The sequence below is a fragment of the Anser anser genome (assembly GCF_964211835.1).
Source record: "Anser anser genome assembly, chromosome: 1".
NCBI classification, from domain to species: Eukaryota; Metazoa; Chordata; class Aves; order Anseriformes; family Anatidae; genus Anser; species Anser anser.
Genome location: NC_139720.1, coordinates 41,608,837 through 41,634,580, shown reverse-complemented (window position 1 = coordinate 41,634,580; position 25,744 = coordinate 41,608,837). Strand labels below are relative to the sequence as shown.

The 25,744-nt window shown below is 42.4% G+C and overlaps 1 long non-coding RNA gene across 3 annotated transcripts; it reads left to right on the top strand.

The window, feature by feature from the left end:
• The first annotated feature begins 10,123 nt into the window (after positions 1-10,123).
• LOC310884953 lies at positions 10,124-23,882 on the top strand. Of its 3 annotated transcripts, none has more exons than XR_014574476.1 (4): positions 10,124-17,901; positions 19,145-19,229; positions 22,125-22,839; positions 23,491-23,882. It is a non-coding gene; the product is annotated as an uncharacterized lncRNA (long non-coding RNA). The 3 variants fall into 3 exon arrangements; XR_014574477.1 differs by lacking the exon at positions 10,124-17,901 and adding an exon at positions 18,026-18,077; XR_014574478.1 differs by lacking the exon at positions 10,124-17,901 and adding an exon at positions 18,711-18,917.
• Positions 23,883-25,744: the final 1,862 nt, after the last annotated feature.

The window sequence follows — 25,744 nt, the reverse complement described above, 5'->3', positions numbered from 1 at the left end:
AAAAATAAATCTTTTATTAGGCTTTCTGTGCAATAACCCTCAGATCACTTTAGGACAAGGTATTAAGCCATGATTGGAGTCACCTTAAATGGAGTTGGGTCTTTTTGAGAGTTAGGGTGAAAATCAGGTCCCTAGAAATTACCTTGCGTGACTACCAAATATCAAGGTAGTAAACAGATATAAAGACGATAGTTTTGGACTTACTTATAAAGATCTGTGCACATGAAAGTTCTCCTGAATGCTAAGGGATGAGTCGAGCAGTAGGAAAGACAAAACTTCTTTTGCACTTCCTTGTGTCATGGCCTAGACCCTTTAATGTCAGCAGAACAAGAGAGCATAGAGGGGAAAAAAGGCTCTTTTTTGTTTGTTTACATTATTTCGGATCACGAATTTCCGATGTACAATTGTTTTTGTTGGTTTGTTTATTTGTTTTTAAGTTTATAGTGAGGAATGGTCAACACTAATAGTCTATGTCACATTATTGATAGAGCAGACCAACTTGCTGTTACTTCATATGATGGGAACACCGTGCCGTTAAAATTCCAGTAACATTTTCCATAGCTAATGATGAATAAAACACCAAATGAAACTCACTGTGACATTCAACTACCAGGTATGTTAATTTTTTTTGCAAGTGTTTTCTGTTTATATATATATATGCTATGCACTTGTTTTTAAGTTTTCAAAATAAGAATGCAAAATGATGCCACCTGGACTTCCCCTTCCCTTGCACCCATGAGTTTTAGGACAAGCTGGAAAAAAAAAAAAAAAAAAGTTATAAAGCACAGTGGCTGCAAGCTGCTGTTCCTCCTCTATCCAAAACAATAGATGTTACGAGAATGAAATAAAAGCCGATTTTAGCTTGTTAAAGCAGCCGCCGAACGTTGTACACCAGGCGTGGAGTGCCCAGACTACAAAGGATGCGCCCTGTTGTTATGGCAACTAAATTACAACTTTGATGCAGACAACCATCGCTGTCACCTCGGGTATGAAACCCAGCCGGGCAGGGGATCCGCGCCCTGAGCTGCCCCGGCACCCGCTGCTGGGGGGGCCTGGCAGTGGGCACCCCACAGTGAAGGCCAGGCCCCACGGGGTGCCAGCTTGCCGCTCTCCCCGGGTTCCTCACACCCTCTCTGAGTTCCCCAGAGCCTGCAGGAGGACATGCTGCAGCTGCCGGGTGATTAATGGCCTGGTGGAAAGGACACGAGCGTGACGTCTCCAAGTCATCGTCTCCAGAGAGAGCCGTGACTCCCGCAGGCGTTTTGGCTGAATTGGATAGCCAGATCGAATCCCTCATTTTAAGCAGAAATAAAGATGTGTAGCTCTCCTTCTCTTGTGCAAAAGATGCAGAAGGTATTTCCTTTCTGCTAAAAACAGACACCATTCACTCCATCAAGTTTTTTGTCACTTTTCCTGATGTGACAAAGACTCTCTCCCCCGCCAGCACAGGGGAGCATGTGGTGCTCCCCTTTTTTCCTCCTGCCTCCCAGCTAAACTTCCTTCCCTTTTCCACATCATCTGCCCAGTCTGTTCATTTCATGCCGTTCTGGTGGCCCTGCTAGAGTTTGGACAGAGGGTTTCCTGGGACACAGAAGTGCTGTGCCGAGGGAAGCTGATGTGACCTCTTTGCTTCAGGTATTAATTAGCACAGATGATAGCTTCCAGAATGTAGTTTGGCATGCCTTAAGGAAAAAGTATTTTCCTCAGACTTCTCCACTGATTTCTCTTCAGACTTCCCCCCACTTTTGCCACTGCCACACAGAAAGCTACAACCAATGGCAAAAGTGGGCCTTGCCAGAGGGCAGCCAAGAGGATTCACACACCCTTCCTGGCGGGTTTCTAGGAAGATTGCATTCGGAAGCTGTTACATTGCCCATAATCAGCGCGACTGCCTGCAACAGGAAAACCCACTTCCCATGATAGCACCATTCTGGCACCACAGCCCTGGAGCTCGCCGGTGATCCCCAGAGATCCTTTCCAACCTAAACCATTCTGTGACCTTCAGACGACCAGAGGGCAAAGCTGCAGCACATATCCTGATGATGTGGCTGGTGCTCAGTGCGGAAAGGACGATGAGTGATGGGCAGAAAGGATGGAGCAGGATGGGGATAAAAAACATCTTGTGAACTTCTGCTTTGAGATATATTTGTAGTATGATGTACTGGCCCTGCCTTTATTTGTGTGAGTAGAGAAAGAAATTCCTTGAAGTAAATGAGAAAGAGATGGGTTCATTTTAAAGATTATAAATACCTTGTGACCTTCCATCTCAATATAGCTTTGGAAACCCTCAAAACATTATATTTTTTTACCATAAAGATGTTTTAGATGCTCTGAACCCCTATATTATGGGAGAAGCACACACACACTGCACAAATGTACAGCAGTAAAAACACCTGCTTTTCACAGCGTTATCTATAATAAAATGGGCTGAATTATAGGGGAAAAAAATAAAACACACCAAAACCCCCAAAATTTGCACTGTAAACATGTTTCTTTGAGCATGAAAATAGGTAATATTTCAGAAGCTCAAAGTGACTTCAAGACACATGTCCCACTGATCTGGCACTGGAAGCAAAGCAATTTGGGCAGTTTCATCCACTATCTTTTGCTGAATTACTTGAGGCTAAAGAAGCAAACAGATAGCAAAGATTTGTTTACATGGACTTTTACCCACTAAATGTGTTTACCTAACCTGATCTTTTTTGGACTATGGATAGATATATAGTAGAAGCATAGTATGAAGTGTTCTAGTTGTGGCACAGTGAATTAAAACATATATATTACGAGTTTGGGTGAGCTGACCTGCTTAGAGCACCAACAGTCTCTGCCCATAGGATATTCTGACTTCTGGTATGCAGCTGTTTTTTCCCCTTCAATCTTCCTTTGGTAGCAGAGACACCGCTCTGCTCCTAGCAAACTTAAGTGACAGCCCTTGAAATAGCCAGTGGCTTGCACTTGTTTTTGTGAGAGTGCAGAAACCTGATATTTGAACCTGAGACAACATACAAGTCTCATCGTAAAATAAACAAACAAAAGTGATTAAATCAAAGATGTTTTCTTTCCTTTTTTTTTAATGGAAAAATATGAAAGATATCTATTTTTAAGCTTGTTTGGATTTGTATTATTTTAGTTAATAGCAGGAAGTTTTATTTTTTTTAGATCAGCCTTCTTTCCAGAACACATGCTTATTACATTCCCCTGCATTTTTTTGATTCGCATGTTCTCTTCTATCCTACTACTCCACCCTTTTCCTCTTCCCACTTCTTTCCTGCTATGAGAATTAAATTAATTTAGATCTCTCTGCTGAGGGAAGATTTATAGGGAAAAACGTTGGTCTTCACAGCATGCTGTAAGCAGGTCCAGGCTCACTCTGACCTTTGCTGCTTGCTCAATCCATGCTTGAAGCACTCTGCCTCCAAATCCCTGCTTCACACAGGGCTATAATAAGTGCAGCATCTTCATTAAACCTGTGTATCCTGGCCGAAAATGGAAAGGTAGTGTCTAAGACAGGCCCCAGTCCATTAAGAACAGTAGGATCAGGACCTTAAAGTGTATTCAGAATTGAATGGGGAACCATTGGAGTGTGCTGAGCTTTAATGTTAAACACTCCTATCAGTACTCCTTCCTCCCCAAAAGACACCACGGCAGACCGTCTGTACAGAAGTTTCAGCAGTGGCTTTCACCTTCTACGCTCTTATGTCACTGGCATGCTGACCTAAATCTAAAGTTATATGAAACTGTGAGAGATTTGCAGATTTTGTTTCATCAACTACATTACCTTTAATTGCCTTGAAGAATTCATTTGTCTTCACTCCAGTAACCTTTGGCAGCAATCAGCAGTTCAAACACCAGTACGCCCACACACTGCAGCTCTTTTCACAGTCACATGCCGTTTACTCAAAGCTCCATAATAAACAAAAATACACTCATTCCATTAGCTTTTTTGATATATCTATTTAAATTCCACCTCTGATAAAATTAGAAGATTGTGTGCTTCTGAAAAGCAAGAAAACGCTTCATCATCACCACGAATGGGCATTAAATTCTTGTCTATGTTTTACAAACAGCATAATCAAATTTCAATAGAAAATATGCAAGGATTGCAAATCTATAACAGACATAGAAATTTACATAAATAACAGATATGAATATCTAATGTTTATGCATATAAAACTGCATGCTATGCAAATAAAGTCTACAAAATTAAACAACATTTTATTATGCTGATTTTCCAACTCAAAGCTCTTTGTAGGTGAATATGTATAAGGCATTTCACTCCTATAATGCAAGGGAAAACATATATAAAAAAGACAGTAAGCATATTGTTATGCTACATTGTTTATAGAAATTTGGACTCAGAATCTGAGGCAAAGAGGGACTGTTTCCCTTTAAGACCTTTAGGGTTAGAATTGCCCAGCTACAAAAGGGACCTATACAGTTCGATGGGAACCGGGTACCCGAAGATATTAAACAGCCTTAAAAGAATCTGATCCATAATACCTCATTCACACTGAAGAGAAAGAGTTTGAGTTTTTGTGGGTCTTATGTATTCACATATTCACACCATGTAAATTGCACTGATCAAACTGATTCTGCTTGGTCATATACAAATTTGACAATTTACTAGTCTGTGACTTAAAATGTGAAATATAGTAATAGTAGAGTAGTATTCAGCCCACTTGTCTCATACTAGAGCTAGCCTGTCTCAATGCATGACCACAGATTTATTTACAAGCCTAATCCCGCTCTTGCAAGCACATTCATGGCTCCCACTGGGAGTCAAGGGGGACCCTACACTTGAGGCAGAGGCAGAATTTTGCTTAATACTCATGTAAGTACTCATTCAAAAATAGAAAAGGGAACTTGGACAAGTCAGCATACAAACCTCAGAGATATTAATAAAAAAAGTAAACAAATGAAATAAAAAAATAAACACCCCCCCCCACCAAAATCAAGGAGAACCTGTACCGCACGTAGCCAAACACATTTTGTTCACCAAGGTCACCCTCCTAATGCAGAGAATTCAGTTAATCGTCTGGATGAATGCAGCATGTGTAGCACTCCAAATGAAGCTGCATAGGCTCCAAATAAGAGGCCATCAACTACTGCTATAAATGTAATCAACTGGCTGTGAGTCTGAATAATAAAATTCGATTTTCCTCTTTCCAATAAGCAAACAAAACAAAGAGAAGTGTTTCACTGAAGGTGTGCATTGTTTAAAAGGCCAAAAGGTGCCTTTCCTCCTAAATTTTAAAACTATTAATCAAGCATGAAATAAACAACATGTGCAAGTCAAAGGTTAATATCCCAGGGTCTTTAACGTACGATTACCACCCACTTCTTTTCCATTAACACCATTACTTCCCCCATGTCTTTCAAACCCCCAACTATCCTTGCCCTGTGTCCCACTGATTCACACGACTGAAAAGTAGTAATTATTTAGCACTTAATCTTCAGCAAACTGCTCCACAGAACACAGGATTTGCCTTCTGTTGCAAAGTCTGAAGGGAATGACCGCTAGAGAGAAGCAATTGTTTCATTTCTCCTCTGAAGTTTGCCTAGGTGTTTTTTTGTTTTGTTTTGTTTTTAAGGGATAAAGGACTAGCTTCACTAGTACTTTGAAGACATGCATGTCACGTTAAAAATATTGTAAGCAAGAGGATAATCAAGCACTATGATTTAGATTTCAGAGATAATGGCATTAGTCCAACATAGATTCGAATGATTTAAATAATGCGACTGTAGACATTCACTAGTGCTTTTGAGCAGACAGTATGGCTCTAATTACATCTGAACAATTAATCTTTACAATTGCGTTGTTTAGCACGTTCTTCTGAGTGGGTATATTCTTAATAACTGGGAAATTAATTAAAATTACTATCTAAAGGGGTGTAAGAAAAAAATGGTTGGGGGTGAAAACAGCACAAAATAGCTCATATCAAATGGCTGTTGTATGATATTCACATGGGGAAAAAAAAAAAAAAAGCAAAGCAAGCAAAGTAAAACAGATGAATTTATACCTGCTCTTCAACTATAGCAACTTATACCAAGTTTCTTTCATTTTTGCAGGTAGGTATCAATGGATCCAACTGTCTGACTGTTTTCCATACAAGCATGCTAAGGAAGACTCTCTGGTTACAAGTCATATTCTTGATCTCAGATGAGCCTACAATTTGCTAGTTCAGAACATGTTTCCTTAGCACTTCTGGACTTATTTAATCACTGTACTAGTAATAGCTATCAACCTTATTGCTAAAATGTGTTCTATTATGGAGTTGCTCTGGATGTAAAGGCCCATAGCAAAGGCACTGCATGTGTACTGGTTTTAGTCCAGCAGGATGTACAGTTTATGATTACAGTGGCCAACTCCATAAGTCTTTAGAGGGGTCAGTGGAAGATGCTTCTGCTACGCGTGGCAGGAAAGCTGTGTGTTCTGGTGCTCTGCTGCCCTACACTGTAGTGCCCCCATATCAGCTACTTGTTCTCTGCCACGCTTCAGGCAATGGGTCATAGGGCTCAGACAGGATTTTCACTTGTCAGAAACAAGAAAAATCTATTTCAGGCCCTCAAAGTGGAAAGCAGTGGTACGGGTCAGGGAACACTATCAGCCACTTAATCTCATAGGGGCTGTGAATGAGAAGGATGGGAGGATTGGGCAGAAGAAGGACAAAGCTCCAAGCAGTACAATGCTGGAAATGTCCCTTGTCTGCTCCCCAGAACAGCACGGGCACAGCTATGAGCCATTATTCACATGTGCAGCTAGGCACAAGCATTCATATTTTTTAAAACAAACACCAAGTCTTTCAGAAATTTCTGTTAGGTAGTTAAAATATATATAAACTAATCTAGGGCCCCTTTTACCTTTCCGCTACTCGCTTTTGTGTGTGTGTGTGTGTTTGTCTCTGTCTCTTAAAAAGCGCTACACATTTACAGAAAAATAATTTGAGGATCTATCAATACTAAATTCAGAAGTAGTGTATATCCATTTTAAGTAAGTGCCTTAAAAAGAGGCTAACCTTGACCTACACAGTATTTGATGACATATATTGAAAATCCTATGCATCAGTGCAACAGTGAAACAGTAATGAGTAGCCTGCATGCCTAACACCAAGCTTCATTTGGCATTACTTCAAGAGCAGCTCTCACACCGCAGCTACACAGAAACTGCCAGCTAGTTCAAATCCTGCAAGAGAAAGGAATTAAGCTAAGAGATAATGTTGAGGTCATCATCATATCTATCTAAGACCACTCCTGTCTGTAAGGCAGTGTGTTAGACCTCTGGAGGCTACCTCCATCTCCCTCCTGAGAAAAACTCAACTTGCCACATTTGCTCTATGCTCTGGAAAGAAGGAGACACTGGTCCTGTGGCTCCCAGTGTGTGAAGATCCCGGTGCAAGCTGGAGCATCAGAAAAGTTGTCTGCTTCTGGCGTAATGTATTGCTTGCAGTCCAGATACCCGAGAATCTTTGCCACTTAATGGCTGGAATAAATCAGGACTTGACTTGCACACATTGACTGATCATCATAAAATGAAGATGGTTGGAACTCAGTGCCTCAAAATCTCTGCATGAAAAAAGTAATGTGATATTACTGGTAGGAGTAGCAGTTTGAAAATGGCAGCAACATGCAAGTATTCTGCAGGTAAATCTCAGCTATATTCAGGTCACGAACTCAACTCCCTTGTTACTGCTGAGCCTGGAATTTATTTAATAGAAAGAAATAAAATGTGAGAGGGAAAGGAATGAATTATCCTATTTTAACATCATTGAATTATGTGCCATGAAGTTACTGCGCTGAAGAGAAGTTTTCATCAGCATGAGGAAAGGCTGGTTAAGTTAGGGAGGAGTGGATCTTCCAACAGCAGACTGTAGCAGTATCACACACAACATTTTAAAAAGTGCTTATAAGTTTATACACTTGGGAATTTCATGGGCCCACACTTAGTCTAAATCTGGTCTTTAAATATATCACTGATGTTAGTGAACTCTTACAGTGAGCCTTAATAACTAGGGAAAGTGATCTTACTTTACTGTTCAGAAGTTTCACATTAAAGGGCTATGTACAAACCTGCTAGCATACAGGAAAATAATTTTTTTCAGAATGTGACATATGGGGACAAATATTTCTATTTCTAATACACATATTTACTCTATTGGCTTAAAAATTATGATATACAACATAGTTCAAAGAAACTATGATTTTTTTCAAGGAAAATATGGTACTAATTCTGTTGATACTTCCACAGATAAGTGACTGAAGTGTATTTCTACATAGGACAAGAAATGCCAGAAGCACTCTAGTCATTCATAGCACCACAGAATTCTTAGAGTTGGAAGGGACCTTAAAGACCACCCAGTTCCACCACCCTGCCATGGGCAGGGACACCTCCCACCAGACCAGGTTGCCCAAGGCCCCATCCAGCCTGGCCTTGAGCACCTCCAGGGATGGGGCATCCACAGTTGCTCTGGGCAGCCTGTGCCAGTGCCTCACCACTCTTTGAGTGAAGAACTTCCTCCTAACATCTAATCTAAACCCACCCTCTTTTAGCTTAAAGCTGTTATCCTTTGTCCTGTCACTACACTCCCTGACAAAGAGTCCCTCACCAGCTTTCCTGTAGGCCACCTTTAGGTACTGAAAGGCTGCTATAAGGTCTCCCTGGAGTCTTCTCTTCTCCAGGTTGAACAACCCCAACTCCCTCAGCCTGTCTTCATAGGAGAAGAGCTCCAGCCCCCGATCATCCTCTGGACTCACTCTAATAGCTCCATGCCCTTCTTGTGCTGGGGGCCCCAGAGCTGACCATAGTACTCCAGGTTTATTCAGAAATAAAGTGACCAAGGACTATGTAAGAGATACTGTATTAGTGATGTCAGTGCACTTTGTTTCCAGTCAGCAAACCACTTAGACACCTGATTTCAGGAGGAAAAGAATCAGGTTAAATGGTAACAATGAAAAATACGCAGCAGGAGAAAAGCAAAGTAATTCTGACTCCAAATGCCAGCCTGCGCTGAGACAGCTTTTTCCATCCTTTACTCTATCTTGCGGATGATGTTTTGACACAGCAGGTGCCTGTAGCATAAAATAGGAAAAATATCTTAAGAAACATAGGCTTACATCTGCCTCGTAGAGCTGGCTTGCCAGTCTAGGCAAGGGGAATCCAAAGTTTTTGCTTATTTTACCCTACTCTGACTGTGACCATAAAACAAGCTTTTGAAGGAATGACTGGATAAATTAATTCTCCCTGGAGTCTACCAGCGATCAGTTCACAGGTGACTAGTATAAAAATTGGAAACTAATATGAATTGATGGTTGGACCAGATGATCTTGGAGGTCTTTTCCAACCTTAACGATTCTATGATTCTATGAAATGTAACATGCCTAACAGAATCCAAGGCCTCAAGATCAGTAATTTTTGTTATTTCCACAGACTTCTCCATATTTCTTTCTCTTAAAAAAAAAAAAAAACACATATGAGACATTCCATGGTAATAAATTCAGTAGAAGCAATCAGAATAGAAGTATGCCTGGCAGAATCAGTAGTAGTTAATCCTTTTAGTTGTGAATGCAGCCAGTCAAACCTAAATCAGCCTTGTGTTTTCTCCTTCAGTGTGGCAACAGATAATAGTGACAATAGCTTCAAGAGACTAATTTGGCTCTTTCCCTTCAATGGAGCATTGACTCTGAAAGAGGTTGATAAAACATGAATTCAAAGCTGTTAACTACTTTTTGCTAGTCAACATTCAAGCCTTCACTCAGCCAAGGTTTTATCCAGTGTGGTTGCCTACCTTCCTAAAACAGGTTGAACACAATAAAAAAGAAATGAAAAAGCAAAGCAAAGAAATTCCCAGAACGGTCAGAGTCTGACAGTGTTCTGTAGGATTTCCCAGGTAGTCTGTCAGAAGTCCCTAAATTAGCTACTTGACGCCCACAAGATCACTTAAGGAGCTTCATCTTCTACCCATAATAATATGAACAATTTGCAATATGCTGTAGAAGAAAAAGATACGCATTGGTATGGATCAACAAAGATCTCTTACAAAAGCGGTATTTATAAACTCCCCCCCTACACCCACAACCCCCCCCCCCAAAAAAAAAAAAAAAGAAATTTTAAATCAAATGTGTTCAAGCTTGATCTTCTATCAAAGTACACTGAATGAATAGGAAGAGAACAGGTTAGTAAGTAGCAAGAGTTCTTAATTGACTCATCTATGGATGAGATCACAGAAAATTATCCTGCAGCCAAGCTACTGTAAATAAAAGAAAATTGTTTTGGTTTCTAATGCAGCAAACCTTTTAAAAACAAATTACAGAGCTTTAGTCAAAACTGACTCAGTGTTAAAGTCAGTGTTTCAAAACTGACTCTTGAAAACGAGCAGTTACAGAGACGTAACAAAATGACCACAAGGACATGAGCATCATTTAAACTGCACTGTGGAAAATGTGGATTTAAATGTCATCAGTACACAGACTTTTAAACTAATTGTGCATCTGTGTTAAGCTCAAACTATCACTTACATCTTTTTTAGCACCACTATCACATTCAAGACTTCCATAAAGCTATACCATTTACCGGCAAAATCTAGTCCAAGAGTGACAAAGATGCAGACTGTCATTTTGCCTTAATCTGTTCATTAATAAAATGTGATAGAAAACAACTTGAATCAAAGAGCATATGCATTTCGTGTATTCCACTTATAGTAAGTAAAGTTACGTAAGTCCTTCCATTCAAATCGTTTTAGCTACTTATTAAAACTAACTAAAATGTTCATCCAAACAGATGTATTTTCAGTTCAAAATGTGCCAAAAAGGAGCACTTAGTGATTTGTGTGATAGAGCACAGCTCTCCCAGGTCTCTTTACTAGAGTAAGAGAGAGGTTAGGCTGGAGGTAGGTCATGTAGCACAAAGAAATATGGTCAAGATCACTGTTGATTATTCATATTGGCAGGAGTGCTGTGAGAAAAGTGAGATTACTCAGGTGGAAGCAATGTCCATAAAATTATATCTATGCCAGTGGGATGCACTATCAATCTTTAGCTCTTGACAAGGAAACCAAAAGCTTGGCTTTAAACAACAAAATGAAAATTTTATCCAGAAACAAATCATTTTCCTGTTCTATCTCAGCTTCTTCTAAACAAACAAAACAAAGTAAAACAAACAAACCACAAAACCCCCCAGGAAAATATTTTGGATTTCCAATGTTCCAGTCATCCTATATCCTATGAGGGTATCCTCTTCTCAGCACTGTTGGAATGTAAAAAAATAAAAATCAAAAATTCAACGGAACATTTTAGTATTCGGAATCAGGCAAGCTTTATTTAATTGGCCTAGCTTCAACTTCATTCACATCTGTTGACAAGGTTTCTGCCTTCTCTTCCATTTGTCCTCTCTCTTTTCTCATTTTAGGAAAGACAGCCTTTGGCTGGACAAAAGCAAGAAAGGGGGGAAAAACACTTCATTATCATGTTCTGTGTAACCCATTTGCAGAACTTTCTCAGTTAAGAAGAAAAAGAGGAAGAATCTGCACCAAATACAGGCAGTAAATGGGAATATTGGACATTTCAGAGAATCATCAAAGCATGACCCTTTGGGTGACTGGATTGTCTTGCCATCATTCCCTGCTGACACCTCATCAATGTACCTATGGAGCATCAAACAGGCAATGATGGTCTTGAAAGAAGACCGAAACAGAGTTAAAACTAAAGTTTATTAAATATTTTACTTTGATTTTTGGGCAGAGGGAAGAAGGAAAATGCATAAAAAGTTATTGTTCTTATTTAGAAATCATTCGTGGTCTTTATGCAAAACAACAGAAATCTCAGCAGGGTGGTTTTAAACTGGTATCTGACCACTTGGCACTGTTTATTTCTGCCCAGCTGTTCAACTTGAAACCTGCTTATCAATGCAGAGCTTCTTTGCCTCGTTGCTGAAATTATCTCCAGTGCACTGCCAAAATATTGAGAATGTTGTGACACTCTGTGAAGGTTTGCCTTCATTACCTCTGCATCACAGTGACATAGAACCACAGGACTGCTTTGATATTCAAGGGAAGGGGCAACAGGTTACATAAACAAAGTGTTAGCAAAAGAAGAAAAAAATCTTCCGAGACCCTCCAAAATAATGGTCTAATTTACTTATTACTTCTTTTTCAGAGGTGTCTTAAAGAAATCATGCCCCAAAACATATGAGCACTACAGGAGTTTGTATTTGTGATATGCAGATAAAGCTTTGAAATTAAATAATACTGATTTTACTGGAGTTTTATATTGCTTAATAACTTGTGATGTAACTCAATGCCTTATGCATATTGATATGCTTTTAAATAACTAAAGCAATTCTGTAGTGTGTATTCCAAAATAAGATATGTTGACTCTTATATTAACTCTTTTGGCTGTTTGGATGACTAATCAGCTTTGTCTGTTACAAGTTAAGACTTGTTAAGGATATTTGGATTTGCTACTTCCAGAAGTGTGACGAATTTGCAGTGCCCTTAAATAGATCATAGGAATCCGTATCTTCTAAGGTTCTTCTAAAAACTCATCAGCTGTTCCTTCACCACTTTTTAGCTGCTGGTTTGTCAAGGTTATTGTGAGTATTTCCAATTTTATCCATTTCCCGCTGCTTTACTAATTTTTAAGACATAATAACTATGCATTAAGACGTCCATCCAAAGACCAAAGATGAGAGTTTTATAGTCCGGCTGGAGTTAGACTATAAAATCTGATCATCTACAGTAAACAAAATTTATCATAATGAACTATTAGACAATTTTAGTTTCAACATCCTCTTCCAAATTGCCATGTTATCTAGGATCAGTGTTCTAACTGACTTGATGCTATATAAAACAGAGGAAGATATGGACCTATATTTAAAAGCCAGGTGGAAGTGAGCCTACTGGCCAAAATATCTAGATGTTACATTAATGCCTGAGAACAAGTAACATTTCACCGTATACAGTAATTGACAGCATTGTGAAATATAGCCAAAGATGAGCAAAACAGAATCCTTTGATACAGCAACTATTTCCGAAAAAGGTAATTGCTCCATAAATTCAGATTTGTAACTGTAAACTTGATTAATGTGTAATTTACAGATCAACCCATAATCCTTGCTGAAGATATTTCTTCTCAAATCTAAAACAAGTGATTCTCCTAGTCTTCAGCAAACCATTTTGTTTTAAACAGCATCCATCAACTTGCCAATGAAAATGTCAATAGCACAGAGAGAAGCGGCACATTTATCTAATTTTTCCACAAAGAAGAAGGTATATATGTAATAAATCTAATATGAAAAATATCTCATGTTGTTTTTATGACATGTAAACACATTTGATCTATTTTCCCTCAGAATCAAATTATTTAGAGCACTGCAGGATATCCCACTTAAAAGGCATCTACTATTAACTTTTATCTCTCTACGAGCATGGTTCTGAATAATCAACAAATCTCAAGTTTTCTGTTACTGACAGAAGATTCATTAAAATCTGGTGAGAAAACAACTGCTTCTATTTCTGTAAGCTCTCAGTCAAGCATTCTTTTTTATGATCTTTCATAGCCCTTAGGCTTTTTTCAACTTTACGCAAATGTTTGTCTGGTTCAGTATAAATCTTAACTTTCTTTACTAACACTATTACTTTACCGGCTTTCAGTTACTACTCAATTGTTTGCAGTGTTTTCATCTAAAAGTATTAAGAGTGGGCTAACTTGCAAACACCTCCTGGGACTACTTCTGTTTTAAAGCCCAGGTAAGTACCCGCTGCTGAAATACGATGCGTACAAGTAAATCAACCACTGATTATTACATTGCCGTATAACAAACAACAGTTATTATTTTTTAAAAAATGAAGTTTAGAGATGGAAAGTCACCAACAGATCAGCAGACATAATGACATGACCTTATTTTTCCTACTCACATTCTTCTCCTGTCTATTGGCTGGTCAGTTGTGATGTGTTGAATTAATCTGAAAGAACCTTGCTGTCCCATTTGAAGTAGGCCTACTGACTGAAGCATCTCCAACTGGAATACATTTGCTCTGAGCCCTGAGCCTGGCTGAGGTCTCTAGACTCCACTTAAATACAAATACTGTAAACCAGTCACTCTAGTAAATGATGCTCACTGACCTATTCCTGAAAAACCTGGACATCTCCTTCCACAGAAGTTAACAAAATTATAGCTCATTGGGCCTTAGGATCAGATGAATCTACTTCATGATTCCCACTGGAAGAAGTCACTTTTATGTGCATTTTACTGACTTGCACGTCTATAGTTACACAGACAGGAACGTTGATGCTCGTACCATCCAACATGGAGCTCCTCACAGGACAACTGACACACATGCAGACAGCAATCAGCAGTCCAAGTAGCTGGTGAGGACCAAGGAGTTCTGTCAGAGGAAGGATTGGCTTTTTAAATGCTTTTACCCTATGCAGTGTTTCAGTGAGGCCTTATGATAGCCCAGCTCCAGAGGACTTGGAAGTGCAGGGCATCACTACTGGCAAGCCTTGGGGGATGCTTTGGGATCAGACCCCAGGCCAAATTCTGGTCCATCAATATGCAGTTAAGAGAGACCAGCTCCCACACCCATTATCCTTTCTGCCTTTCCTGGGTTAACAAAAGTAAGATGTCTTATTGTCACACAATTAAATAGATATTAATCTAAATATAGATGGGAGAGGGGGAAAAAAACTGAGTAAAGAGGAGCTATTTTGCATGCAGTCATTTTCAAGAGTAGAACATGAAAATTAAAGCATACAGCGATTTACCATTACATACTTCTGCAAAATGTTTCTGCAGAGAAGTTTTGCCACAGTTTTTCCTTCAACAACTGTCAGGCAAATGCTGAACATCTGGGTAAGGCTCTGGTTTTATACTGACAAAATCCTAAGTATTTTAATGGCATGCATAGTGTTGGGTCCTTGCAAACGTATATTATACTGACTAGCATAACCTGGATGCAGGACACAATCAAAAACATGGTAGCATTTTTGCCCCTGACTAGCTTGTTTCCCTGATGCATTACATGAAAGTTTATCTTAAAGTAATGGGGCAGTTTTCAGAAGCCAGCATCCTTCTGTGTTAACAACTTTCCATGCACACACTTATCCTTGCAGTAGTAACTGATCTACATATAGACGTAACAGTTCTGTACATGCAAATTTTAACAGCTCTCAGGCAGATTGCTTCATGAACACGTGCAGGCAATACCACAGGCAGCTAGTATAAAAAGATGCACAGGCATAGGTACAAGTCCCTGTTAAAAATAAACACGTCCCAACCATATACCCTGATCCATCTCAATGTGGAAGCTAGCTGTAAAATTTATCATGAAGTAGATAGCACTTCTCTAAGAAAAAGAGAAAATCTGTATTATTACATCTCTGCACAAGCAATCAAACATAATGAATTTTTGATCCTCTGTAGTATAAACCACATTAATGCTAGCCATCTAAAGCAAACATTCCCAGACTCAGAAAAAGCAGAGAGGAATCAATGCCAGAAACTGCCACCAAGATCAGCACCCTGTGCAGTAATATTTACATCTGTATTTCTAAGTCCATACCAGTCCAATCTGGGTGAAACAATAGCTTTATGAAGGATTTGGTCAATTTCTTAGAATTATTACAGCTGGCTGCTCAAGCAACATGCAGCTCAAATTATTTTTACAGTCATCTCAAGCTGGAATTTAAACTAATTTCAGATATTCTCTTATAGTATTTTTAATTGGATCAATAGCATTCAGCCATTTTGAAAACTGTTACAGCACACATTAACTAATACATACATGAGCACTCTCTTTAATATAGGGGTAATACTGCAACTCTTTCTTACATACATGTAACATCAAAGCATTTGCTAGACGAGACTGAGAGGGCTGTAGTTTCCCTTATTGTGCTGTGTTTTGTATGGGATGCATGCTCCCTGCAAGGTAACAGCCACACATCTCCTGCACTCTAGCCCACACTGTGACTGATGTTGACCCCCTCCTCACAATGCACTGCAACATTCACTGGGGAAGATGCCCTACAACCGCTCTGAATTTGGCCCCCGGGGGTCATATTACCGTAGGGGTTTTTGATTTTAACTGTGGGAGTCTATATGCTATATGGGAGGCAAACTCAGGAAAGTGAGTATATTAAAAGGCTCCTCAATTCTCAGATCTGATTTTTGTTCATATTTAAAGCCCACAGTAGGGGAAAGAAGAGAGATTTCTTTTTTCCTTGCAGCACTTCAGAGTCAATACATTTACCAAGATATGATCTGAATTCCATTCTGATTTGCAGAATGGTTAGCTAATTGGCAGGCACACACAATTTAAGAACTAGATTTCGTAGATTAAACTCATTACTTCAGGCTTTTTATGTCAGCCTCCAAGTCCCTGCATAACCTCTTCCCCTGCTGGTTATCTGCCCCGCTTTCTTTTCGCGTTGGTTTTCCCCCCCTCCAGCTCTGTACCTGGCTCCTTCTCCAGCAGAGGTTGCCTCACCTGGCCCCTGTGCCTCCTCTTGTCCGGGTTCCCTCTCTCACAGCTCTGGCTCCTCATCCCGCTGCTACCGAAGGCTTGACCAACAGCTTACAGCCGTCCTCTCTGAGCCACCAGCACCCCAGCATGAATTGCTCGTCCCTCTCGCCTGCCGCATCTCCCGGAGCGAGGCTAGTTATTAGTTGGCGGCGGAGCTGTTTGTTGATCGGCGTTCCCCTCCAGCTGACTGCCTTTTTAGCATGCACGCTCTTCAGGCCACAGACTACGCCTTTCTTTTGTGTCTGGAAAGCCTGTAGCAGTTGCTGGGCACGAGGAACAAACCAAGCTCTGTACCGGCAGCTACAAAAACTATTCCCACCTAAGAGCACTGCAATCCTCCTCTACCTTGTCTAAACGAAGACAGTAAAAGGTCCGGGGGTGTTTTAGGATGGGCAACCTTCTGCAAAACAAGGATGGTTTCCTGCCTTAACCGAACACTCATTATTTACATCAGAAATAATGCTCATCAAAAGCTCGAAGTTGCCTTTACTTTGAAAGGAATACGTCATCTTCTAATATGCAAAGTAGGCTTAACGTTGATAACACATGAGTTATTGACCTTGTATTTCAGCTGTTTTCAGTGTGCACTTTGGCTTTTTCTGTAATAAGATCATCTTACCACCAGATGATTATTGATCACTTATGACAGAAACAAAAAGCCATGACCAGACTCATCTATTCATTGTGCTCAGTAAAAACCGATATAAAAATGACAAACTCCCCCTCCCCATCCCCAACTGAGTCACGGTCTGGAAGCCCATCTAGGGATGAAACCCAGAGGGGCAGGGAAGGCAGCGAGCCCTCCCTAAGTAAGTTTCAGCAGAGACCTGATGGTGCACAGCCACCACCTGGCAATAGCGATGGTGCTACCGACTGGGTATGATGGAAATCTGCAGAAGCCCCCAGCCATCAAAGCCAGACCTGTGGGGCCTGCCCCGTGCAGCCCACCCGGGTGGGGGCAATGCTGGGGTCTGGAGGCAAGAGGATGCAGAGAGGAGCGGGGCTGGGACCGTGGGGCAGCCGCGTGGCAGCCCAGCACCCATGGGACCATCGGTGCCGTTGCCAACCCAAGGCCAAGGCAGCGGCAAGACAACACATCCCTCATCCTCAACTCTGGACGGGCCCAGGCGCGTGGGCAAGGAGCAGGTTTTGGGGGGGGGGAGAAGCTTCTAGACTGACCTGCCCACAGGTTTCCGCGACGTGCATCCCCCCGGGGGCTGCTGTGGGCCGCTGCCCCGCGACGAGGGCCGGCCCCTGGGCGCCCCGAGGTGCCCCGGGAGCCCCCCCCGGGGCCGGGGGGAGGCGAGGAGCGGAGATGCGGCGGGTGCCGGCCGCACCGGGAGCGGGCAGCCGGGCGGCTGCGTCCTCGCTCGCCGCAGGTTTGAAGGTAAAGTGCGTGCGATTTGTCACCCGCACAAAAGGGAGGAGGAAGGAAAGACGAGCAAGGAAACAAACCACGCAGAGGAGGGATGGGGGGGGGGGGGGGGGGGGGGGGGGGGAAGAAAAGGAGGGAGAAACAAAGGGAAGAATAAAACCCTCTCCGGGAACAAGCAAACAAAGAGGGTAAGAGGAGCTCGGCGCTCTCCCCCGGGGGTAACCCCGGGAGGGGGCTCGCCGGCCCCGCTGCACCCCGCCCCGACGTGCCGCCCCCCGGCGGGGATCCGGCCCCGGCCCCGGGCTGCAGCCCCCCCGGGCAGGACCCCGCTGCTCGCCGCTGCCGCCCGGGGAAGTTGGCGGCGCAGAAATGCCCCCGCGGGGCAGGGGCACCTTACCTGCCGGCTGTCACTCCTCGGAGGGGGGCGCGGGGTGGGGGGGGGTGAAGGAAGAAGCGGAGAAAAACGTGACGGGGGAGAGAGAAGAATATAAAAAAAAAAAAAAAAGGCGGAAAAATAATAATAAAGCCACCCCAGTTTCCGAAATTGCACCGCTCGATCAGGTTACTATGGAAATCATCTCGAGGAGGCAAAAAAAGAAGGCAGAAGCCACCCGCATCCTCGCCGCCTCCGCGAGGGACCGCGGCGCCGGCAGCAGCCGCCGCCTCCCCCCGGGCTCCGCTGGGCTCCGAGCGGCTCCGAGGGGCTCCCCGGGGCTCCCCGGGGCTCCGCAGGGCTCCGCAGGGCTCCGCGCCCCTCCGCGCCCCCGCCGCCGCGCACCGGCAGCCGGCCCCGGCCCCAGCCCCGCGCCGCGCCGCCAGCGGTGCTGCCCCCCCCCCCGCCGCACAGCTGGAATTTAAAGGGGCCGTGCGCCGCTGCCCCGCCGCCCGCCGCCGCCCCGGTGTGCCGGGCCGGCCAAAGTTTGCCTTGGGGGGGGGTGGCACGGGACGGGGAGAGTGGCTGGGGTGCGCTGCTCTGGGCGTTGGGAACGGGGTGTGCGTGTGGGGAACCGCAGGATCCGAAGGCCTCGGTAGGGCTCGGCTGCACGGGTGGGGATAAGGAGAGGCAGCCCCTGCCCCGGGGAGCTGGTGCTGTAAGCGGTCGGGACGCAGAAATGGGGAGGAAGAATATATAATCGGCAGGGATGAAAACTTCCCGTCCCTCCACATTTTTAACGGCAATTAAAAGACTCAAAAAATAAAAATAAAATCCAAGAGTTCTGAACCATGCCATCCTCCCTTTTCTCCTTACTCACAGTGCGAAACGCTCCCCAGCCTCACCAGTCCCAGCAAGTGGGCCTGACCTGAAGAAGTCCTCTTCGTCCTCAAGGCTGTCAGCCCAGGTAAGTACGGAGCTGTGCCAAAAGCTGCCGCTCACAGGTACAGGTGGACTTTGGAGCGGGTCGATGGATGGAGCCTGGCAGCTCTTGCTGCTTCTTCAGTCTCCACCCTTACCCCTCACGCACCGGCCAGCTCCGTCCCACTGGTGTGTCACGTACCTCTCCCCGCTCCTGCGGTGTCTGGTCCACCCCTGGGTCTGGCTCAGCCCCCAAAGGCACACATTTCCCCCATCCTCCACAAGTTTGTGCTGATGGGGGACGCAACTTCCAAGTTATTTCAGCTTGGAGAACCAGCCGGCTGGCAGAGCACAGTGCAGGCCCCTCATTGCTCTGTCGTCGCAGGCAACACCCTATGTGCTCCAACTCCCAAGAAGGGGAAATGAGAAAAAAATCATCAGGTGGTTTCCTTAAAGAGAAGGAGCCCTGCTCTGTTGCAGGAGAATGGCAGGCAAGATAAGGAGGGACAGAAGAGGATTCCTCCTCCAGAATAAAAACTGGGATTTTTTCTCTCTCCTATTTTCCTGTAAGAGCTAGAGGAAGGAGAACACGTTGCAAGCGGTAGGTTTAAGGAAGATGGTTTGCAGCTAGCGGCCCCCATGATACCTGTTGGTCTTGAAAAAGCTTCCTTTTACAGACTATCAGCCAGTTAGGCCTCACAGCTCTTTATTTTTGCACAGATATTCAGCACCGCTGCTCAGCGTAGCTGCGGCTGAAACCGTACTTTCCAGCAGAGCCTAAATTGTTAGCGGGGCTGGAGGTGGGGGAATCAGCCAATGGAGCCGTGTTTGGATGCAGGAGGAAAAAAAAAATTTAAAAAAAAAAAGAAGGAAAGAAAGAAAGAAACAAAAAACTCTCCCACTGAGCTGTGTGGTATTTCCCCATTCCAAATAATTCCTGGCATTTCAGCTAGCCATTTCTATTTAAGAAAACAAGAGGCGTAAAAAATCCAGCTGCTAGACGTCTACCAAGAGCTTAGTGTTAAGAAATAACAAAGGTTATTTAAAAGGGCTAAACAAAAGGCAGGAATGGACTATCACACTGTCCAAGAGACCAGTTTTCCAAATCCTGCCATAACTTGCACAGAATAAAACACAAAACAATTTGATCATAGTTTGCAAAACACTATAAAATATAAGGGGACATTCAAGGCCATCTTTCCTTAAAGTGCATGACGAGAGGGCGGCTGACTGTCTCCCAGTTTGAGTAATGCAGAGGTAGTTCTGTGAGGGAAGATGCCAGGTGACAGACACCTTTTGGTGTCACCCTGCCCATGGACTGCGTATCTCTGAGATTATTTCTGTCCGTGCTTAGAAGGCACAGGGCAGCGAGTTATCCAGGCAGCATCTCTGCTGCAAGACCTCTACCCAAAAGGTCAATTGGGTGAGAGGTGCATTTTTTATGGGGTAGAGATGTGCCAGCCGAGGTTTCCAACGTAGACGCAGCTCGCGTTGCCAGAACCATAGTTTTGTTAGCAGAAGGTTTTTCACTGCGGTGTGGGATATCGCCATTATCCCAGTCCGGAGAACAGCCCAAGTGGTCTACGCTCTCAGTGCCATACTCTGCCCCCTGCAGCAAAACCAGCAGCAGTGCCCATAACTCTACCACCCCCTTTTCACCCACAACTGGTCTGTGATGGCTGGCTTTTCCAAAAAGTTTTGCAAATGCACTTTTCTCCTGGATAGCGTATTTCACTGTTTCTTAGACTCCACCACTCCATCTTATGCCTCAAGCAGTTTTAGGAGCCTGAACAGTACTGACAGTGCAACAGTAACCAGGCCTCTAGTCCTCCAGAAGACATATTCCACATCAAAGAAAGTATCTGGAGGCAATTTATTTATTAGCAAGAATTTTCTACAATGATTTTTGCAGTTTTGTAGAGAAAATATTCATTAATTCTTTATTTTTCCTTTTATTGCAATATGACTAACAAAGGATAGTGAAAAAAATTAAAAAGTGATACTCAGCTTTAGAATAAACTGCATAGTTATACCTTTCATATGTAAAACTCCATGGCTTATTATTTAACAATGTATAAAAGTAGTTTTAAGTATCCTCAAGCTGTCTATGAATTAATTTGCAAAATTTTGGAAATTAAAAAAATGTATATATATTAGTTACCTTTTGGTTTTTCTCTATATGAGATAGAAAGAAGCGTGTTGGTGTCACTTACATGAAATTAAAAATAAATTTATTTTGATGATATTTAAGATAACTGCAGTGATACATGCTAGTTTGAAATTGCAGCATCTTGGCTTGTGTGTTTGAATGAGATCAATTATCTTAGCTACCATACGCTCATGTAAGTGGAATGACAAAACAATTAAAACCTCACAAAGACAAACTAATATATTATCCCTGAGGACTGGGTACTTTCAGTCCTTTCAAAATTACATCACTGCATGTGATGTGACCTTGTCACAAAGACTAAAGGAGTCTCCTACCAACCATAAAGATTTATACAGCATTTTGAGCCCAATACATTAGCACCTTTTGTATGCTAAATCCCCATCTCAGGCAAAAAAAAACTGTTTATAAGACTCTGGAGTCAAGCGGTAGCAAAAGAGTACTTCATCCAAAAAGTATGCTGTATTAAAAGCAAAAGTTTATTGTGACAGCGGTATTTAAAAGTTCTAACATGAATATTTCTCTCAAAATGGTAACTGAGCCATGCTGCAGACTCTGTATTTTGTGGGGTCAAATAAAATGCAAAACCCTTTCTTCAATCTGCAAGGGAAGTGCTGTAATCTGGTGTCACAAGCATCAGATATTTGTATGTCTAAACAGAAACCTTTGATACGTGGAAAAAAAAAAAAAAAAAAAAAGATACTCTATTAAAGCTTAGGACTTTGACATCTAGCTATTGAACCTTAAGGGAGACTCTGTGTTGTCCCTCTACAGAGCCACAGGCACCTGAATGGGAGCTCAGGACCACATCCCCAGGGGATTTCGTGCACAGCAGGAGGAGAAAGCCTGAGCTGAAACACTACATGCATCATAAAACCATGGGCACAGCATGCTCAGGAGATGTAACACCCTGAACACACCTCAGGAAAAAGCCTGAACTCCAAACAACAAACGAAGGCATCTTTCCCAGGAACAGAAAATTCCTGACTCCATCAGGAGAATGAAAACCAGGGGTTGCACTGGTTGCTGGATAGGCCATTTCAGATCACCCGCTTGTCGTTTGGATTGCCTTACCCCTCTTCCATTGAAGTGCAGCAGTCTGGTAAGCACTGTCCACTTTCCAGGCTTTGACAACCTCCTCCTTTCTGCACCACTGGCTCTTTCAGAGGAGATGTTTTTTTCCATAAATGAGTGGCTGAGGCTTGTTATCTGAGTTCTCTGAAATACTATTGTGACAAATATCAGTGGCTAGTGGCTGTATTTCCCAAATGAAGGTACTGTCCATTCTTCAGTGTGATACTGGAGTCATCTTCTGCTAGTATGACCATGTTATTTCCAAGGACACATCTGGCCCTGAGGCAGAAGCACCCCTGCTTTCAGACGGCTGATGGAGGAGCTGGCTGCTAGTGCAGGGCTGTGTGGCAGGGACATCTCCTCACAGCAGGGCACCTGACCTGATAAATGACTTCCAATCTTGTTGTGATACCAGGTACGGACAAACGCACAAGGCTGCTGCATGGGTGGTGTGGAAGGGAAAGAGGAAAAATAAATTGTGTTTCACATAGGAAAAAAAGATTAAAAAAAAAGAAAAAACAAACAAACAAACAAAAACCTAGTTGCATTAGACTCATGATTTTTGTTAGCATACTAGTACAATTTCTTAATTCTAGAGTTCTCTTGGTCATATTGGCATGTCTTATCACCCTCTCTTCTCCTAGACAGCTGCAAGACCCACATCTCTTTCCTTAAACTCAAGGAAAGATCCCCAAAAGGTCATAAACCTCACTGGAAGCAAATCATGTATATTGATCCCCTCTTCACGTGCAGTTACACACACACACACATATACACATATAAATATGTTAAAAGAACAAGACAAAAGCCAGCACTCCTGAATTAGAAAATGGCACAAGGTTTCCTGTCCATCTTACTGTGGCTTTTCATACCTAGGCATAGTCTTACGTGAACTCATTAGATTTGGTGAACTTGTTGGATGATGCTCGGTTAACGAAGCACCTTCCTCAACTATACGTTTTATCTCAATTGCTCATGATATGGTCTTAACACTGTGCATATCATGCATTTTAGGCACAAGTGTTCATTTCTATGCCCCTCATTACTGTGCCCTCTTCTCTCGCAGGGAACGCACGGCCTGGCTGCCAGCCCATCGAGATGGGAGTTGTTCTGGAGAGACTGAGTCTTCAGAAAGCAGAGCTGCTAAAATTCAAGACATCCTTGAAGCATCTATGCAAATGTGATTTTCCAAAATCCAATAACTTGAGCAAATTTGGAAGTGAGTTTCCTCATGGAAGATGAAAACTCTCAGCCTAACTCTTGCCCTGACTTTTAGCTGTCAACACTGAAGGCACTCTGCTGTGCAGTTGGGGCTTACAAAGGGGTTCAAACTGGACAGGTTTCTGTAGAATGGTGAGAGACATGTCTCTGATGGAAAGACCACTTTCCTGCTAATTTTCAAACACTTGTTCTAAAGGTGAAGTTATTCAAAGGACAATAAATTTTAATGCTGTATTATTTTCTCGAGTCTCATTTTCACATGTAGCTGAATTTTCAAACAAAATTTATACCATGGTTGTAAAACAACTTGAATGGTCAGAAATGGACAATTTAAGTGCCTAAAAACAGTATTTTCACAGGAAAAAGTGGGTGAAACATCCAGTTCCTCTTATATCAGCAACTGAACTGCAATCTGACTCTGAAGAAGGGGAAAGCTCACCAGTCCCCTGATCTAAATTCACAGTTTCTTCAACAGCATGCTCAACTCTTCTTCTAGTTTTAGCATTTCTAGAGAATTCACCTTCTTGATTGTTGCTTTTTTTCTGCTAGCCCCAGACCCTGTATGCTTTAAACCACTTACACTCTGTTGAAGGGATAGTCAAGCAGGGATACAAATTGGCTGCTGAATAGCCCTCCCTGACTCCATGCTGTTACTTTCAGCCTCAGATGGCACAGGAAGTGCTCTCTAGTTTACTTGTTTCCAAATAGAAAATAAATAAATAAATAATAAAACAAACAAACAAACCACCACCACCACCACCACCACCCCCCCCCCCCCCGGACAAAACCAAAACAAACCACAAGAACAGAAAGTCTCCTAAACATAAAACAGAAGGAAAAGCAAATTATTTAGGTCTAAATAACACTGCAAAACCTTTATAACCCAAACAAAGCAATCAGATGGCATTATAAAATATGTGCTTCTTGTAACAAAGAGCAAAAGTACCCTGAAGAGTGATTTTGTGATACTTAAATAAGAGCTTATATGCATTAGAAATGAGCTTCTATAGCTTTCTTACTGGCAGAATAGCTTTCATAGGCAATTTTTTTCTTATAACTGGATCTGCCCAGCAGACATAAATACGTTTCTGTCAGATTCACAAGTCTGCCATGGATGTAAGAAAATATCTTGAGGAGACATGGATATGGTTTTATTTCCTTCATTAATCCTTAAGTTCTTAAGTTCTCAGATGACTGAGATCTCTTCTAATATTCTTATTTCTATATTCTAGCAAAAGTTTCTGAGCACCTTACAGGTCTATTGCTCCTACCTGCAGGATGGAGCCTGCATCTTTTTAGATATTAACCTCTCTAGAAATGTGACTGCAACTACAGGAGGATTATGGAGTAGCCTATAATTTATAATTCCAGCAAGCATCTGCCTTGTGGTATTCCTGGCATTCACCCAAGCTGTAAGTTCTTGACTCTATTTCAGAAGCCCTGTCCTGTATGGAGGCAAAGCTACCTGCAGTCAGTGGTTGTAACTCACAGCAAATAAGCATGAATTATGCATTCATGAAACATGTATAAACAAGATCGTATGGGATTTGTTCCAGAACTTCGGCATTCAGTATGAGATTTCTGTCACCCAAACCATGAGATGGGAATTGAAGTAGTTAAGCAGCAAAAGAAGCCAAGGAATATTCATTTGGCAGCTAGTGAGGTTTTGGTACTGGTGAAGAGCAAAATGGTTTCCAAGAGTGACTTCTAGCAGGCTATACGTGGAGGAAATCCCCTTGGTATAGATAGCCATACCTTCAGTCATTAAGACAGCTTCTGCACTAAATTTAGGAAAGTGGTTAATTTGTTAGCAGTGTGACACTGCATTGTTTTAAGCACTTGATATTCTAGCTTTGTCAGCTTATTGGGGATCAAACCCTACTTTCCCTTTCACCCGCCTCTTGCAACTGTGTTTATTAGTAGTTACAATGAAAGAGGGCAGTAATTTCTTCTTTAATTTGGGACAGAACTTATTTCTTTCAGAAACTGAAGACAAATGGCAAACATCACCTTTGTTTTATTACAGTTATGTCCGGGTTCTCTCTGCAAACATTCAGAGATGTGTACACACAGGAGTATTTTCTGCTCCCTGTGTTCCT